This window comes from Protopterus annectens, chromosome 8.part0 (genome assembly GCF_019279795.1).
Source record: "Protopterus annectens isolate FY-2018-M chromosome 8.part0, PAN1.0, whole genome shotgun sequence".
Lineage (NCBI taxonomy): Eukaryota > Metazoa > Chordata > Ceratodontiformes > Protopteridae > Protopterus > Protopterus annectens.
Window position 1 is genome coordinate 1,507,829,933 of NC_056741.1, and position 19,426 is coordinate 1,507,849,358.

Consider the following 19,426-nt stretch of genomic DNA (forward strand, 5'->3'; position numbering starts at 1 on the left):
TTCTGCCATTTTACACTGAGCTAATCGAAGGAAGGACACTCAGCAAACTCAGAGCTATAATATATAACATTAAGTATCCTGTTTTTTGTTTATTTTGTTCTTTATTTCTTTGTTATTTATAGCACTTTGTGTATTGTGTATTTTTTCTAGCTAGTTTCACTGTGTGTGAGGTATTAACTGGAAATTGTCCACTCTTATTAAGCATCTGTTGGGTTGTTTGTTTATGATAACTTGTTGCAGTTAAACTCTTTTTTTTCTAGTGGCTGCTTTAGCTGTTTAAAACTTTCATTTAAAGGCTCACTGCTGCTTTTCAGCTGTGAGTAACATTTCTGCAGTTTGTTCTAAGTAGTGGGGATATTTGTAGCATTTCCATATTCAGGCTTGTATTTGGGCCTAGTGTTTGTGGAGGCTGTGTGTCTGAGCACATAATTCAGGGACATCTTGTTTTAGCCAAAGCCATCAGGCATTTCAGTGAGAGAGAATTGTTTGAGGTCATTGGCTGACTGAGGTCTCCTGGACTACAACTTAGACTAAGCACCTCATTGGTTCTTTTGAGATTTCTTTCTTAAAAGCTGTCTCAGGTTTCAACTTTCTGTTACCTAAGAAGCTCAGTTGTGAGTGTTCTGCCATTTTACACTGAGCTAATCGAAGGAAGGACACTCAGCAAACTCAGAGCTATAATATATAACATTAAGTATCCTGTTTTTTGTTTATTTTGTTCTTTATTTCTTTGTTATTTATAGCACTTTGTGTAATGTGTATTTTTTCTAGCTAGTTTCATTGTGTGTGAGGTATTAACTGGAAATTGTCCACTCTTATTAAGCATCTGTTGGCTTGTTTGTTTATGATAACTTGTTGCAGTTAAACTCTTTTTCTAGTGGCTCCTTTAGCTGTTTAAAACTTTCATTTAAAGGCTCACTGCTGCTTTTCAGCTGTGAGTAACATTTCTGTAGTTTGTTCTAAGTAGTGGGGATATTTGTAGCATTTCCATATTCAGGCTTGTATTTGGGCCTAGTGTTTGTGGAGGCTGTGTGTCTGAGCACATAATTCAGGGACATCTTGTTTTAGCCAAAGCCATCAGGCATTTCAGTGAGAGAGAATTGTTTGAGGTCATTGGCTGACTGAGGTCTCCTGGACTACAGCTTAGACTAAGCACCTCATTGGTTGTTTTGTGATTTCTTTCTTAAAAGCTGTCTCAGGTTTCAACTTTCTGTTACCTAAGAAGCTCAGTTGTGAGTGCTCTGCCATTTTACACTGAGCTAATCGAAGGAAGGACACTCAGCAAACTCAGAGCTATAATAAATAACATTAAGTATCCTGTTTTTTGTTTATTTTGTTCTTTATTTATTTGTTATTTATAGCACTTTGTGCATTGTGTATTTTTTCTAGCTAGTTTCACTGTGTGTGAGGTATTTACTGGAAATTGTCCACTCTTATTAAGCATCTGTTGGATTGTTTGTTTATGATAACTTGTTGCAGTTAAACTCTTTTTTCTAGTAGCTCCTTTAGCTGTTTAAAACTTTCATTTAAAGGCTCACTGCTGCTTTTCAGCTGTGAGTAACATTTCTGCAGTTTGTTCTAAGTAATGGGGATATTTGTAGCATTTCCATATTCAGGCTTGTATTTGGGCCTAGTGTTTGTGGAGGCTGTGTGTCTGAGCACATAATTCAGGGACATCTTGTTTTAGCCAAAGCCGTCAGGCATTTCAGTGAGAGAGAATTGTTTGAGGTCATTGGCTGACTGAGGTCTCCTGGACTACAGCTTAGACTAAGCACCTCATTGGTTCTATTGAGATTTCTTTCTTAGAATCTGTCTCAGGTTTCAACTTTCTGTTACCTAAGAAGCTCAGTTGTAAGTGTTCTGCCATTTTACACTGAGCTAATCGAAGGAAGGACACTCAGCAAACTGGGAGCTATAATATATAACATTAAGTATCCTGTTTTTTGTTTATTTTGTTCTTTATTTCTTTGTTATTTATAGCACTTTGTGTATTGTGTATTTTTTCTAGCTAGTTTCACTGTGTGTGAGGTATTAACTGGAAATTGTCCACTCTTATTAAGCATCTGTTGGGTTGTTTGTTTATGATAAATTGTTGCAGTTAAACTCTTTTTTCTAGTGGCTCCTTTAGCTGTTTAAAACTTTCATTTAAAGGCTCACTGCTGCTTTTCAGCTGTGAGAAACATTTCTGCAGTTTGTTTCCCACCCTCTCTCCCTGTTGGTATAGTGTTTTTATAGTTGGTGGCTTTGCAGTTGCCCGTCCCTAGTGTAAATTTGATCTGGGACCCTCCTCCCAGTCTAGTGTCATTACCTCATTCTACCCAGTACAGGGAGAGCATTTGAGAAGGCCAATCAGCTTGGTTTCTGCTACTCCTTTCTCTCTTTCCACAAAAAAAAAAATATATATATATATATATATATATATATATATATATATATATATATATATATATATATATATATATCTGCTTTTACTGTATTTGTGTTTTTTCCTACTTTATTTTGCTTTTGCGTCATCTTAAAAGTACTCAATTGTAGTTATTGCTGCTTGGTGTAACTCATTCTAAGCCTTTTAGTTTAAGCACCTGGGCTTCAGACCAGTTTTGCATTAAGAAGGTTTGTGGTCTGCACTGTAGTGGCAGAACAGGTAGCTTACATCCTTCTAAGTTGGGAACTGCTGATTGAGGGCTCAGTGTCTGTTATTCTAAAAGTGTATTAATTCTGGTTTAAGCACTTGGGCTTGAGGCCAGTTATTTTACATTAAGAGGGTTCGTGTTCTGCACTCTTGTGGGAGGAGAGGCTGGACTCTGTCCTTCTGAGCTGGGAATTTCTGGTTAAAGGCTTATAGTGCCTGCATATTTGAACTGCTTCTTACTGAAATTGGTACACCTTGTTTGCTGTAGCATAGACTAGATCCAGGCCTGCTGAATCTAGCTTTGTTTGTATAACTTGAGCACTAATCCAGGCATTCTTTAAAGTATCCAGTTGTATTTATTACTGCTTGGTAGTAACTTGATTAAAATGTAGCTATCATTTCTAAGTCTTTTGGATTAAGCACTTGGGCTTCAGACCAGTTGTTTTACATTAGGAAGGTTTGTGGCCTGCACTGTGGTGGCAGGACAGGTAGCTTACATCCTTCTAAGTTGGGAACTGCTGATTGAGGGCTCAGTGTCTGTTATTCTAAAAGTGTATTAGTTCTGGTTTAAGCACTTGGGCTTCAGGCCAGTTATTTTACATTAAGAAGGATCGCGGTCTGCACTCTTGTGGGAGGAGAGGCTGGACTCTGCCCTTCTGAGCTGGGAATTTCTGGTTAAAGGCTTATAGTGCCTGCATATTCTAACTGTTTCTTACTGAAATAGGTACACCTTGTTTGCTGTAGCATAGACTAGATCCAGGCCTGCTGAATCTAGCTTTGTTTGTATGCTTGTTGTTTGTTTATTTCCCTGAAATGCTAATTCCACCTAAAACGTGGCCTTTTAGCACTTCTGTGGATCCCTAGTGATATCTGCATTGCTTACTGTACTTATTTCCTTGTTTCACTTGAAAGAAAGTTACTCTTTGTTGTTTTTGCATTTAAGTTACCTGTAACACATTGCATTTAAGTTACCTGGCACTTGCTCACTAAAGCAATTATATAAATCAGCTCTAAAAAATTAAAATCACTACACCCTCACAAACTCCCCTTGAGTACCTTGTTCCCCATTGGCCCTTTTTTCAATTATAAAGGAATTCCCAATACTATTCTAGCATGTCCAAAGGTCAGTTGTCAATCTCCTCTCCGGTCCAGCTGGTGAATTTGGGAATCTTGAGGCAATGTTACAACTGCCTCATGTACACAGACAACCCTCTCCTCCTCCCAACAAATTCCAACACATGTGAGAGATGCAACCATATAGCCAAACTGGAGGCTAAGCTCTCTCAACTCAGTACTGGCGTAACCAGTCAGGAGTAGAAGGAAACCACACTCACTACAATTCCAGTCTCACATAGACCTACCACGACAACAAACCAAACACATAAACACACAAAAACATACTCGTAGGCTCTAAATAAAAATCTGCCTAAGCAGCAGAGACCTCCAAAGCAGACACCCAAGCAACCACTACCCCAAAACAAAACACGTGCAACACATAGCTCACAAAGCCAGTGTGCCGAACAGTCACAGCCCTTAAGGCTAAACAACACACCTGATACACTTGTAATAGGTGACTCTATCGTCAGGCACACTGACGTCCCGCTCACCAGGCTGAACAAGGAGAAGGTCACGGTGAGCTGCCTGTCGGGCGCTAGGATCCGCCACATAACACAAGCACTCAGGTCACTCCAAGGCAAGTACAAATATGACTCAGTCATTGTCCATGCTGATGTGAATGACCTAAGACATACCTCCCTGGACTACATGAAAAGACATAGAGGAGCTCTCTGAGCATGTAGCCCAGGCCGGTATGACCCTGACCTTGAGTAGCATCTTACCCTCACCAAGAATGATGCCACAATATGAAGACAAGATGATCAATTTCAACAATTGGCTTAAATATTGGTGTCATTCAAAGGGGATCCAATGCCTGTCAGCCTGGGATGACATGCTTGACAAGCCACGATGCTTCGCTAGGGACGGCTTGCACCTGTCACCCCTGGGCTTTTGGATATTGGCAAAGGCTCTTGCTACCCCATAGTGCCTTTTTAGGCAAGGCTCAAAGACAAACCCACCTCCATAGGTATCACAAGGGATAAGAAACTAAGAGTAATGCTACTCAATGCCAGAAGTATAAACCTCAAGATGCACCTTTCGAAACTCTCCTTAGCATGGAGAACATCAATATCTGTGCAGTAACAGAAACCTGGTTGAAGGCTCCCGAGAGCACCCCAGCACTACCAGGTTATACCTCATACCATGCTTTTCGGCCCCAAAACTTGGACCGAACCACAAAAGGAGGGGGAGTATCAATATTCGTCAAAGATACCCACACCTCCAGGTTGGTGGCACAGCACGAAGCATCAGAGACTATCCATGTGCAACTAACAGTGGGTAAAACTGCCTTCCAGTTTATAGCCTGCTACAGACCACCCTCCCAAACACAGGAACCCCACTCGGCCTTCCTGAGAATACTGGAAACTATGAAGGTCTCTCCAAACACCATTATATTGGGCGACTTCAACTACCCAAACATAGACTGGGAGCATTACTCTAGCTCCAACACCCTAGCCCAAAGGTTCCTAGAATTTCTAAACTCAAATGCTATGGAACAACTTGTTACCACTCCCACAAGAGGGGAAAACATACTGGACCTGATCATCACCAACATGGTGACACTATGCTCCAGACCAGAAGTGTATCCCTCACTGGTAAGATCAGACCATAAACTAATCTCACTGGATATTCACATCCCGACCCCACCCTCTGCCCAGAAAACCACAGTGAAAAACTTCTCTAAAGCAAATTTCACATGCCTCAAAACTGAGGCGGAATCCTTCAAAGCCCCCGGGCCTGTGGAAAATACGGCCCAGACCACAGAATCCTTTATAAACGCATTCTATGAACACCTTCAGGAATGCATGGATCATGCAATCCCAAATAAAACCAAGACCCAATCCTCCAAAGGCAGACGTCCTGTCTGGTGGACCCCAGCCATAAACAAACTATACAATAGAAGGAGGAAGCTACTACATGATAGAGCAAAATCCCAAAAAGGGAAGGCATCTCTGATCAGTATTAGCAAAAACTATGGGCACTCATAAAATCGTCTAAGGCCAGCTTCGAGAGAAAAATTGCACAGGACACTAAGGATAATCACAAGGCTTTCTTTAGTTATGTTAGGAACCTGGGTGGGAATTCCCAGATATGCTCAGAATTAGTCCAAAATGACAAAAAATACACAGAGCCCACAGACATTGCCAACATCCTAGCTGACAGGTTCAGTGCAAACTTCTCCCCCCCCTCCCCACCAAAAGGGCAAATATCTATCTCAACAGAGTGCTGCCCCCCTGACATCTCAGATGCTCAGGTAAGAGCCGCCCTCTCCAAGGCAAAAAACACAGCATCAATGGGACCAGATGGTGTCCCGGGCTGCGTCCTACATGAACTCCAAGAAGAGCTAAACCCAAACATAAAATATGTTCAATCTTAGACTTACTACAGGATATGTACCCAAAGAGTGGCGTACAGCAACAGTGGTCCCTCTCCACAAAGGTGGTGCCTCAACGGATCCTGGAAACTATCGCCCCATAAGCCTGACTAGCTTGGTCTGCAAAGCTATGGAAAGGATCATCATGGACCTCATAAATAAAGATATTGGGGACCTACAGACACTGGATCCTACCCAGTTTGGCTTTGTTAAGGGCAGATCATGCCTCTTAAACTTGGTCGATTTCTTTGAAACAGTCACCAAGGCCATTGTGAGGGAAGGTGGTCCACACAGCCTACCTGGACCTCATAAAAGCCTTGATACAATACCCCACTCAGGCATTATAGATAAGCTCACCAGCTTAAATATAAACCCCTATGTCACTAGATGGGTTGCAAACTGGCTCAAAGACAGAACCCACATGGTTAGAATTGCTGGAGCCACGTCACACTCCAAACCAGTTACAAGTGGTGTCCCACAAGGCTCAGTCCTGGGACCTCTCTTGTTCGGTATATATTTCTCAGTGGTACAGGTCAACACGGAAGGACTGTGGCTGACCAAGTTCGCAGATGACTGCAAACTGGGTGCCATAATCAACTCTCCAGCCAACACAAGCATCCTCCAAAAGGGCCTCATAGAAACAGACAACTGGTGCCAGAGCCATGGCCTCAAGCTAAGTGCCAAAAAGTGTATCGTCATCCCCTTTCGCAAAAACAAAGTGCCCACAAATTACCACATAGGTGGTAATCCATTAAGTACAAAAGAAGTCATTAGGGACCTGGGGACCCAAGTTGATAGCAATCTCTCATTTGACAACCACTTGGCCAAAGTGGTTAGAAAAACATTTTATATAGCCCACCTAATCATGAAGGGATTCACATCTAGATCAGGGGAGGTCATTGTGCCTCTTTACTCATCCCTCATCAGGCCCATAATTGAGTACAATGCCCCTTTTGGGATGTACCTTACCAGACACCTGCAGCAACTGGAAAGACCCCAAAAGTACCAAACCAAGAGGATCAAAGGGCTCAAACAGATGCCATATGCTGCCCGGTTAAAGAAACTCCAGCTCTACTCAGTGGCATACCGCCTGCTCAGAGGCGATCTGTGCCTGACATATAAAGCCATGTCCAACCCGGAATTAATGGACATGCTGCACCTCAGAAAATCCAAATCCCATCGAGCTACGCTCGAGACTTGAACCTCAGCACTGAAATAAATAGGACATGCTGGAGGGACAGATTCATAACCCAGAGGCTCCCTTCACTCTGGAATAAAATCCCAGTCCAGGTTAGGCAGAGTCCCACATTGACTCTCTTCAAGAGGAATCTTGATGAGTGGATGGGAGATCGTAGGTTTATCCCGGCTATCACTTCTGTGTCACTGTTAGACAGAGGCACAGTGTACTAACCTCAAAAAAAGGCATAGCAAAATTAATTTAAAATGGGTGGCGAAAACCAAGCACACTCTGGCTAGGCTTATAAATGCCCTAGGGCAGATAGCCTAGTATGAACCTATGAACCTATGAACCTATTAGCACTATTAACTTGGAACGTGTTGACAGATTAGTCTTCTTCTTCTTCTTCTTTCGGCTTTATCCCGGTTAGGGGTCGCCACAGCGGATCACCTGTCCGCACATTGAATGGCAGTGGAGTTTTACGGTGTCGAGTTGCCAGCCCGGCGCCCAACCTTCCACAGAAGGCATACTCACACGCACACCTAGGGCCAATTTAGAGTGTCCAATCCACCTGCAGCATGTCTTTGGGATGTGGGAGGAAACCGGAGCACCCGGAGGAAACCCACGTGACCACAGGGAAGACATGCAGACTCCGCACAGAAGGCACCCCAGCCGAGGATCGAACCGGAGAACCTCTTGCTGTGAGGTGGCAATGCTAACCACTGCACCACCGTGGCCGCCCAACGTGTTGACAGATTAGTAATACTACTAATTTTCTGCAGTTAAATGCGTCTATTCCTCTTCATTGTTGTAAGTAGTCATTCTCATTCAACACCTTTCCTCCGATGGTCACTGGCTTTGTGAGTGGTTAAGAGTCTGGCCAGTTATTGTGTGAATGCTCTGACCTAAAGCAAATTTCACATGCCTCAAAACTGAGGCGGAATCCTTCAAAGCCCCCGGGCCTGTGGAAAATACGGCCCAGACCACAGAATCCTTTATAAACGCATTCTATGAACACCTTCAGGAATGCATGGATCATGCAATCCCAAATAAAACCAAGACCCAATCCTCCAAAGGCAGACGTCCTGTCTGGTGGACCCCAGCCATAAACAAACTATACAATAGAAGGAGGAAGCTACTACATGATAGAGCAAAATCCCAAAAAGGGAAGGCATCTCTGATCAGTATTAGCAAAAAACTATGGGCACTCATAAAATCGTCTAAGGCCAGCTTCGAGAGAAAAATTGCACAGGACACTAAGGATAATCACAAGGCTTTCTTTAGTTATGTTAGGAACCTGGGTGGGAATTCCCAGATATGCTCGGAATTAGTCCAAAATGACAAAAAATACACAGAGCCCACAGACATTGCCAACATCCTAGCTGACAGGTTCAGTGCAAACTTCTCCCCTCCCCACCAAAGGGCAAATATCTATCTCAACAGAGTGCTGCCCCCCTGACATCTCAGATGCTCAGGTAAGAGCCGCCCTCTCCAAGGCAAAAAACACAGCATCAATGGGACCAGATGATGTCCCGGGCTGCGTCCTACATGAACTCCAAGAAGAGCTAAACCCAAACATAAAATATGTTCAATCTTAGACTTACTACAGGATATGTACCCAAAGAGTGGCGTACAGCAACAGTGGTCCCTCTCCACAAAGGTGGTGCCTCAACGGATCCTGGAAACTATCGCCCCATAAGCCTGACTAGCTTGGTCTGCAAAGCTATGGAAAGGATCATCATGGACCTCATAAATAAAGATATTGGGGACCTACAGACACTGGATCCTACCCAGTTTGGCTTTGTTAAGGGCAGATCATGCCTCTTAAACTTGGTCGATTTCTTTGAAACAGTCACCAAGGCCATTGACGAGGGGAAGGTGGTCCACACAGCCTACCTGGACCTCGCAAAAGCCTTCGATACAATACCCCACTCAGGCATTATAGATAAGCTCACCAGCTTAAATATAAACCCCTATGTCACTAGATGGGTTGCAAACTGGCTCAAAGACAGAACCCACATGGTTAGAATTGCTGGAGCCACGTCACACTCCAAACCAGTTACAAGTGGTGTCCCACAAGGCTCAGTCCTGGGACCTCTCTTGTTCGGTATATATTTCTCAGTGGTACAGGTCAACACGGAAGGACTGTGGCTGACCAAGTTCGCAGATGACTGCAAACTGGGTGCCATAATCAACTCTCCAGCCAACACAAGCATCCTCCAAAAGGGCCTCATAGAAACAGACAACTGGTGCCAGAGCCATGGCCTCAAGCTAAGTGCCAAAAAGTGTATCGTCATCCCCTTTGGCAAAAACAAAGTGCCCACAAATTACCACATAGGTGGTAATCCATTAAGTACAAAAGAAGTCATTAGGGACCTGGGGACCCAAGTTGATAGCAATCTCTCATTTGGCAACCACTTGGCCAAAGTGGTTAGAAAAACATTTTATATAGCCCACCTAATCATGAAGGGATTCACATCTAGATCAGGGGAGGTCATTGTGCCTCTTTACTCATCCCTCATCAGGCCCATAATTGAGTACAATGCCCCTTTTGGGATGTACCTTACCAGACACCTGCAGCAACTGGAAAGACCCCAAAAGTACCAAACCAAGAGGATCAAAGGGCTCAAACAGATGCTATATGCTGCCCGGTTAAAGAAACTCCAGCTCTACTCAGTGGCATACCGCCTGCTCAGAGGCGATCTGTGCCTGACATATAAAGCCATGTCCAACCCGGAATTAATGGACATGCTGCACCTCAGAAAATCCAAATCCCATCGAGCTACGCGCTCGAGAGACTTGAACCTCAGCACTGAAATAAATAGGACATGCTGGAGGGACAGATTCATAACCCAGAGGCTCCCTTCACTCTGGAATAAAATCCCAGTCCAGGTTAGGCAGAGTCCCACATTGACTCTCTTCAAGAGGAATCTTGATGAGTGGATGGGAGATCGTAGGTTTATCCCGGCTATCACTTCTGTGTCACTGTTAGACAGAGGCACAGTGTACTAACCTCAAAAAAGGGCATAGCAAAATTAATTTAAAATGGGTGGCGAAAACCAAGCACACTCTGGCTAGGCTTATAAATGCCCTAGGGCAGATAGCCTAGTATGAACCTATGAACCTATGAACCTATTAGCACTATTAACTTGGAACGTGTTGACAGATTAGTCTTCTTCTTCTTCTTCTTTCGGCTTTATCCCGGTTAGGGGTCGCCACAGCGGATCACCTGTCCGCACATTGAATGGCAGTGGAGTTTTACGGTGTCGAGTTGCCAGCCCGGCGCCCAACCTTCCACAGAAGGCATACTCACACGCACACCTAGGGCCAATGAGTGTCCAATCCACCTGCAGCATGTCTTTGGGATGTGGGAGGAAACCGGAGCACCCGGAGGAAACCCACGTGACCACAGGGAGGACATGCAGACTCCGCACAGAAGGCACCCCAGCCGAGGATCGAACCGGAGAACCTCTTGCTGTGAGGTGGCAATGCTAACCACTGCACCACCGTGGCCGCCCAACGTGTTGACAGATTAGTAATACTACTAATTTTCTGCAGTTAAATGCGTCTATTCCTCTTCATTGTTGTAAGTAGTCATTCTCATTCAACACCTTTCCTCCGATGGTCACTGGCTTTGTGAGTGGTTGAGAGTCTGGCCAGTTATTGTGTGAATGCTCTGACCATTGGTAGCTTTGATATTGTCATATGTACAGGTTGGGATATATTCTGGCAACTAGAGTTGCCACCTTTTCAAATGGCCAAGATGGGACATTTTTGGAACACACATCAGATTTTACAGGCCGACACATACCCATGGTCAGTACAAAGGATAGAACTTTACTTATTTGCCTAAATAAAAGCTTATTCTTGGAGCGGTTTAGTTGCTTATTCTGTTTCTTGTAACATTTAGGTATTTTAGATGCAGAAATAATTATTTTATGCAACTATTACATAACATATGGGGCATAATTATGTCCTACAATATCAGGACATTTGCCATTTTTAATATTTTTTGTTAGGACACAACTGCCCAAAGAGGGACTGTCCCTCGCAAAGTGGGACAGATGGTAACCCTACTGGGGACACCAGATTGTTTAGGCCAACACATAGCCATGGTCAGTGCATGTTTAGAACATTCATTAGTTTCCTTGCTGTGAGCCTATACCTTTAGCACTTTTGTTGTTTGCCTGTTTCTTGTATGAATTACGTTTATTCTATCCTGATGTGACCGCTTTAGGCAACTGTTACATGCAGTATGGTACATAGTTATTTCCTACAATAACAGGACATTTGGCATTGTATCATTGTTGGTCAGGTCACACCTACACACACATTAATTGTCCCTCACACAGTGGATCAGGGGGTATCCTGTTTATGTCCGTGCCTTCATCACCCTTATACCATGTGCCACTATGCGAATGTGTGTAATATATTCTCCCACTTATTCGTGTCGGGACACATGTGTCACGGGCAGGTGTTTGATCCTGGGTAGTAGGTTCTGCATGACCATCTAGGGCTGGACAGTCTCGTGCACCACTACTGCACATTCCAACTTGTGTCCCGATGTCTACAGGACTGGACATCATGTCTTGATACCCATTCTAATGTTTACACAGGTTACTTATCCCACGAGGGATATCCAAAAATTTAACAAGACCGATAATAACAAGACCGATACCGTCCATTCTTCTGGCATTATGAAAATGTGATGGGGGTTTTACATGCAAGGGATACATAGTTTGCAATCCTGAAACTGCCTAGGGTGACACTACCTACTACATATGCGTAGTGGTCACTATGTGTAGATGTGGCTGCGCCAAACTAGTAGGCCAAGTATGGCTGGATTTGGTGGATGTTCAGGTATGGGGGCGGGTTGTGTGCTGTGGAGGGGATGCTGGGTAGTCCATTATGCATCCAGGTGTGTTGCATTTGATATGGCCAGTTCCATCAGGACCAATCTGTGGGTATATGCAGGTGACATTTCTGTACATTTGTATCGCACATTTTAATATTCATATGTTTGTGGGATTGTGTTCTACAGTATGTCCTGTCTGGTTGTATTGCAGATGTGTATACATGTTTTTGTGTTGCTTTCTGCTTCACCCGCTGCTCCCTCATACACCTCCGGTTCACCTATTCTGCATACGATACAGTCTCGCCTTTGAGGATTATACCATTACCCATCCCCCCACACACATATTCCTGACACTCCATCCATCACTGCTTTGGTTGATGGCCCATGACACGGTCAAGGTAACACATTGCATACCCTACATATGTCAGGTACCTGTATGGTTCTGTGGATACCCTGCCATGTTTGACCTTCCACATGCTATACCTCACGCACATAGGTACACACCCATACTTAACTTTCATGACATGGTTGGTATACCCGGGTAATACCCGTTCAACTGTGACACATCCTGACAAGTTCAGCTTGGACCGCAGATGTGCGGATTTTGGCCGACTTTTCTAACCATTGGTAGGATGCCACCTTTTCCTATGTCCAGGATGGGATATATTCCGGACACATATCCGATTGTATTGGACAACACGTACCCACAGTCAGTGCTACAGATAATACTGTTCCTTTCAGCCTACATGTTGCCTTATTGTTGTAGCAGTTTATATGCTCCTTCTGTTTCGTTTACATGCTTATTCTATTTCCTGTCACATATGGTATGTTAAATACGGACATACCTATTGTATGTGACTATTACATGCGTTGTGGGATATAATTTGGTCATACGGTCGCTAGATATTTACATTTATCATGTTTTTTGTTATGGACACATCTGCCCAGCTGTGTACCCTCCCTCACATTATGGGTCAGCTGGTGACCCTGACCACTGGGCTGGACGTACCTATTGGCAGCGCGCTAACATATGATGCGTTTCACTTCCACTTGGTATAACTATCTACACTGCATTGAACTATGGGCACACGGTTTTCAATGTAATTGCATTTGTGTTTGCTTCTTCATTTTGTGTTTGCAGGAACTGTCTTGCATGCTTTGAATACATTTCAGTATCCATGGACACTGACAGATGTGATTACTATTGCTTGCAAATTGTTATATGCAAGCATTTTAGGTTGCACGTCAACAGCTGACATTTCCACGCCTCCGTGTGGCACTTCAACATGCCCTATGCACTCGCGCTCCTTTCCTATGCACTTGGCTGTGGCGGCAGCATGCCTTCATTAATATGCATTTGGCGCTACTGTGCCATCTTCACACCACACGGTTGGCGCAAGCCTAACGCCAGCCTTGTGCCGAGCTTCATGAATTTATCTTGCTTCAACTGCAAAAACAAAGCTTTATCATGCTCTACAGACTTCCTAAGTGATGGTGTTACATCTGATGAGTTAGAGATTAACTTGGAGATGATAATTCACCATACCTGAGAAATACATGAAAGATGATTTGTTATGAGGTATTTGGGTATGTAGAATGGCGTTTCCTTTGTCAACATCAGGTTTTAGCTCTTCTGAAGATAAGCCATATCCCACATACTTGAGAGATCTCACACAGATTTGGCATGTGCATCAGTTCAGCTTTAAGTATTTTTGGTTTTGTCTAATGGATTTACCAGATACAGGCAAAGGTTCTATTTTGTAGCACCCTAGAGTAGGCTATTATCAGTAATGATGACTACTGCACCTAGACCCTAACAATTATACTTGTTACAGTTCTCTGGAACACTTCTGGAGCCAACAAGATTTGAAATAGTAATCTCTCAAAACTGTATCTACTTGAGATATATGTTACATATACACAGGCTGGAAGCAGCTTCATCCAGCTTAAACTGCCAGAAACCTTGGTTAGCATCTGGTACTGAGAAGAAAAACTGCATTACACATAGTTACTGCTACCACCTTAAGTCATCTGAATTGAACTGTTTCTTTTTTATCCATTCCTTTAGGTCTAAAGGATCTATGCATATATTGTATTTGTTTTGCTTCACAACTGTCAACATGCTAGTCAAATGCATTCAGTCACTCAGTTTAATGCATTCAGTCACTCAGTTTTTTTCAGTATGACTCTCATAGTTTCTCCGCAGATTAAATCTTGTTCAACTGTAGCTTTCAGTACAAGTGTAACTATTTAAATCATGAATTACTGGTATAATCTCTGGAAATATTTATGGGATATTCAACCTAAGCCTTCACAGTCAAGCTGTAACTATGTCCTGCAAAGGAAGCAGCTGCCACAGGTGTAAACTGTTAAGAGGGCCGAGTTAGTAGGTGCTGATTAGGCGCAAATACATCAGTGGCATTCACTTAAGAAGTTGAGATGATTCTGTACTGTCTACCTTGTGCATTGCTGCACACAGAAGCTTTATTTACACAAACAGTTACTTTTCCATCCATTGCCCATAGTCATGAATCCTCCTTTGTGATAAGGATTGTGTCTGCCATGTACTTCACTGTGCATTCTACATCCACTTACTTCAATGGGCTAATGCAAACTACTATTTCTGTCTGTATTACTGGAATTATTCTTATCTTTTTGCTATTGGCATCTCTGAAGAGAGAAACAAACAAGTACACAAAAGAGAGCTAACAAAAAAGTAATTTTAAAGTTAAAAAAAGAAAAAAATATATATGTAATATTTCAAAGGGCACCTTTGTCTATATTGCTTTTGTTTTTTTTATGCAAGCCATAAAACTCACAGAACTTTGCTTTATTTTAACTTTACTGAAGTTTTTGGTTTGTTCCTGTTTGTCTAAGGCATTTAACAGCTTTCATTGTATTTTATAGGGCAGGCTGTTTTAAGGCTAATTCACAATCACTTTGTTTTAAAAGATTTACTACAGTAGCAGCTTTTTATGTTATCTAAAAGCCTTGTTCCACAGATGTTTTAACTAAATAACAAAGAAGTTCTTTCTTTGATGTAACTATGTTGTTAGTATATTACATGCTTTTTCTTTTTGGTGATTTTGTTGCAAAGTGTACTCACAATTTGCATTGTATTTTACTTAATAACCACATTGCATTCCTTTTCTTATTTTTATGTTTTAATAGTTTTTAGAGATGTTGTCTTAGTTTTGATCTGTTTCTCATGCTCATCTCTAATTTTGGAAACTTCTAACATTTCAGTCACACTTTTAAACTGCATATTTGAAAATTCATTCACTTTAACCAGTGTCATATCTGTTTTGCTTAACAGTCTGCCTCTGACCTGATCATTTCTGATTCCAGGTGCAATTAAATTAGGAAAGTTGCCATACTCAGTGTTGTGTTCTGTGCTTTAGTTCAGCCAAGTAAGTATGTGACTCTTGAAGCCCATTATTTCTTGTGAACAATAAATGCCTTACACATGGTGGACCATTCTTTGGCTTAAAAAATTCTTAAAGCTTTATCTTAACTGAGAAACCGTGTCACTTTCATCTTCTTCTTCTTTAAAGCTTTAAGTACAAGCAACCTTAATGCCTTCCTGAACTGCAACATGGAGCAGTGCTTTCTGTATTTAGTCTGTTTTTGCAAATCCATTCTTAGCTCTTGGCGAACTACAGTTCAAAATGACAAATCCACTCCATCTGATTTTTTGAGAGATTTGTAATTAGTATGACGCTTCAGTGATATTACCGATTGTAATGTAATAACCAAATGCAACAAACTGAAGAAATTCAGCTAAAATGTACTGAGATTCAGTGTTGTGTGAAAAGAAAGGAATATTTCTAAGAATATCGTTCAAAACTGCAAAAATTGAAATAAATTTGAAAATATTTAAAAACAGGCATCTGACTGAGTTTCACACTAGCAATAAGAAATTTAAAGTTGGTTTGCTGTTGCCCATGCTCATGATATATTAAAAAGTTTCTCAGTAAATTTGTGTCTTGATGGAAACATCGCAAACAGCTGAAAATACAGAGCAGATCAATCATGCAGTTTCTGGTATCAGTGAAGTTTGATTCTGACACCATGTTATATATGTAGAACAAATAAAGATATGCATTATAAGGATAAATGAATAAGAAGCATTAGACATGAAATGCTTTTGCCAAGAAGTTTTACTACAGAGTAACTCTAGTGGTGGGATCATGTGAGTCTCAATGTAGTGCTGCCTTACCTTTAAGACACATGAACAGTTTTCAAATATTTCTACACATGTATCAACGCCAGCCATGATTTCTCTCTGTCACCCTGTGCTGGTCTTGGTTCTTCCTTAGGACCTGTCATCAATGCACTACAGCTAAATTTGTTGTGTTTCTTCCAGCAAATGTAAATCTCTAACCTAGTAGTGGGTCTGTGTTCTTTTTTTTTTCATATGATACCTGCTGGTCCTGGGAAGCAGTAACCTACTAGTATTAGAAATGTAAAGTATACCAGGCACACAAAATTATACACAGTTAAATCAAATCCTGAGATGTTCACAGAAGAGAGATCCACTGAAAGTAAGCTGCCATAAGCATTGGGGAATGAGTAAAACTATTCCATATGTAATTCAGGCAGCAGCTGGCTTCATTGGCCTAGAGGAACAAAACCCTGACTATGACCCATGTGGCCCAAGTTCATTTCGTGGACCTTGCACCTACTGGAGCTGGGGTGGGGGCTAGAGAGAAGTAATACTGCTCACCTCTCCTCAGAGTGAGGCTGTGAGTGCACAATTCTAGGGTGCACATTCATTGAATGAGCCCCTAGTAACCAGACTCTCCACAAGAAATACTGTCTTTGATGTGGAGAGAGCTGCCTTGATAGGTTACATTACTTGTGGATGTGAATGGTACACACCTGTTGACTCCTACTCCTTACCAAACTTTGAATTTGTTACTGTGCATGTGCAGGGGGGCTTAAGGCCATACAAACGCAAACAATCTTGAACCACTTGTGTTACTCGCCTGAATGATGTAAACTCTCTGCTGACCCAAAACAGGGACAGATGGTTGGCTGGCACTTGGCAAAAAGAGCAGAAACAAGTAATTCAGACTTTGTATTCAGTTCCCAGAAGTTCTGTGGCACATTACAGTAACCTTTAGAGCAGAGCAATTCCTGCAGTTGTCATATTAAACTAAAAGCCAGTCAGTCAGATTGATGTTAACTATTCCTTGAATGACAGAAGCTTTGCTGATGTCATGTGTTCATGATGTCATGGGTGAATCCACTGTTTGCACCTGCTATTCCACTGCCAAATTTGCCTGCTCTCCAGGGAATGTGTAGACACATTTTTCACATTCTTTAAGTTGTATTTTACACTTTCTTTCAAGTAAAAATCTTTTTTAATTTTATTATTACTTTTTAATATTTTCTTGATTACTGTCACTTAAAAACACATCCTGTGATGGATATCCAGTTACTTTTTGCTGTTAAAGGCCTGCCATTAGTTATCAGATTTTGAGTATGCATATTTTAAAGTACTCTACCATCTTTGGAGCTGGCATACCTTTTTCAGAAAGGTAAACTTACGTCAGTCATTTTGACTATGTATGTCTTATAAGTTGCATACCGCTTTCTCAGAGGTGATCTCTGTCTAACGTACAGAGCCATGTCCAACCCAGAATTGTTGAACATGCTCCATCTTAGCAAAACCAAATCTACTCGAGCTACATGCTCTAGGGATATAAACCTCAACACAACAATGAATAGAACATGCTGGAGGGATAGATTCCCTTCACAGAGACTTCCCTTACTATGGAACAGGGTCCCAATCTACATAAGACAGAGCCCCTCACTATCATTCTTCAAGAGGAACCTTGATGAGTGGATGGGTAACAGAAAGTTCACACCGGGGATCACACCAACAGCACTACTAGATAAGGGCCAAGGGTACTAGCTGCTAGTACAAGGGTCTAGGGAACTACTAAAGGGGTAGCAGATAGCCCAGTACCAACCTATGAACCTAAGTCATACAGTATCTATTACAGTGTGTGTTATTAGGAAATATCATATCACACAGAGCTGTTCTGAAGCTTTTTGTCCTATACTGAAATAGAGAAACAGAGTAATAGCAGCCTGATTATCTTTTCTTCATATAGTTACTTTATTTATATTTACACATTGATTTGCATTAAGAAGGATTTTTTTTTATTTTTGTGTATTTACTTAGCATTATTGTATTAGGCTTTAATTTAATATTCCACAGAGTGGTGCCAGTGATTAAATCTGCATCTGCTAAAGTTTTCATTTATACAAAATATGGATTACATAGAAAAGGAATGCGTGTATTTGTTGAGTGCTGATTAATCCAGTGACATCAGTGCAATGACATCATACCTGAAAACCACTTACAGAGAATATGTGCTGTTACACTTTTCTCCACTGTTGTATGACTGTGGAGTTGCTATATATAAGTTAACAGGGATGTGGGGTGACTCCCCTCACATGGGGGTGTAGGGGGACCTCCCTCCCTGCAAAAAAAAAAAAAAAAAAAAAAAAACGCTTTATAGCATGTTTACTGAAGGTGGCATTTAGAAATTTGTTTTTGTTGATTTATACATCAAAGAATATTCCTTCAAGTAATCATGAATCGCATAGTACATACAGCAAGATAGTTGCTTCTGTTTTGTTGAAAATGTTCTTGTGCACACTGATGTGGTTCCATATGCAGTTACTCTTATTTTCACTGGGCTTTCCTTCGGCATTAATTACTTATTTTAGTTTCTATGTGACTATCGGGGGGGGTTGCTGTTTTCTAAGCCTATTTTTCTAATGTTAGTGATTAAATCATTAAAAAATGCTTAGACTTTTTGCTCATAACTTTGGTGATTATCAGTGGCTGAAACTTGTACAATATTGACTTTATGGACTGCTACCATGGGGCTTCCATTTCTGTAATATGTTTTTGTTCTGAATGACAGTTTTGCAGTCACTGTATGCTGATTTTATAGCTGTTGCATCTAACCACCTTTCTGGATTGAATCATGCAATGGAACAACATCTGCATTTGTGCTGTGGTTATATACTTTAATATTTTGAGCCCAGATTTACATGTAAAGTGCAACTGTCAGGAAAATATTCATCAAATTAAACTCAGCCTCTTAACAAATAATGGCAATATGAAACCAGACATACACTAACACTAAACCTAAGAACCAACATCATGAGATATGCATCATTACAGCATCAGTTTCCCACTGGGTGATTTCACAGTTTCTTTGCAGAAGTAGCATCTTTTGACTAAATACA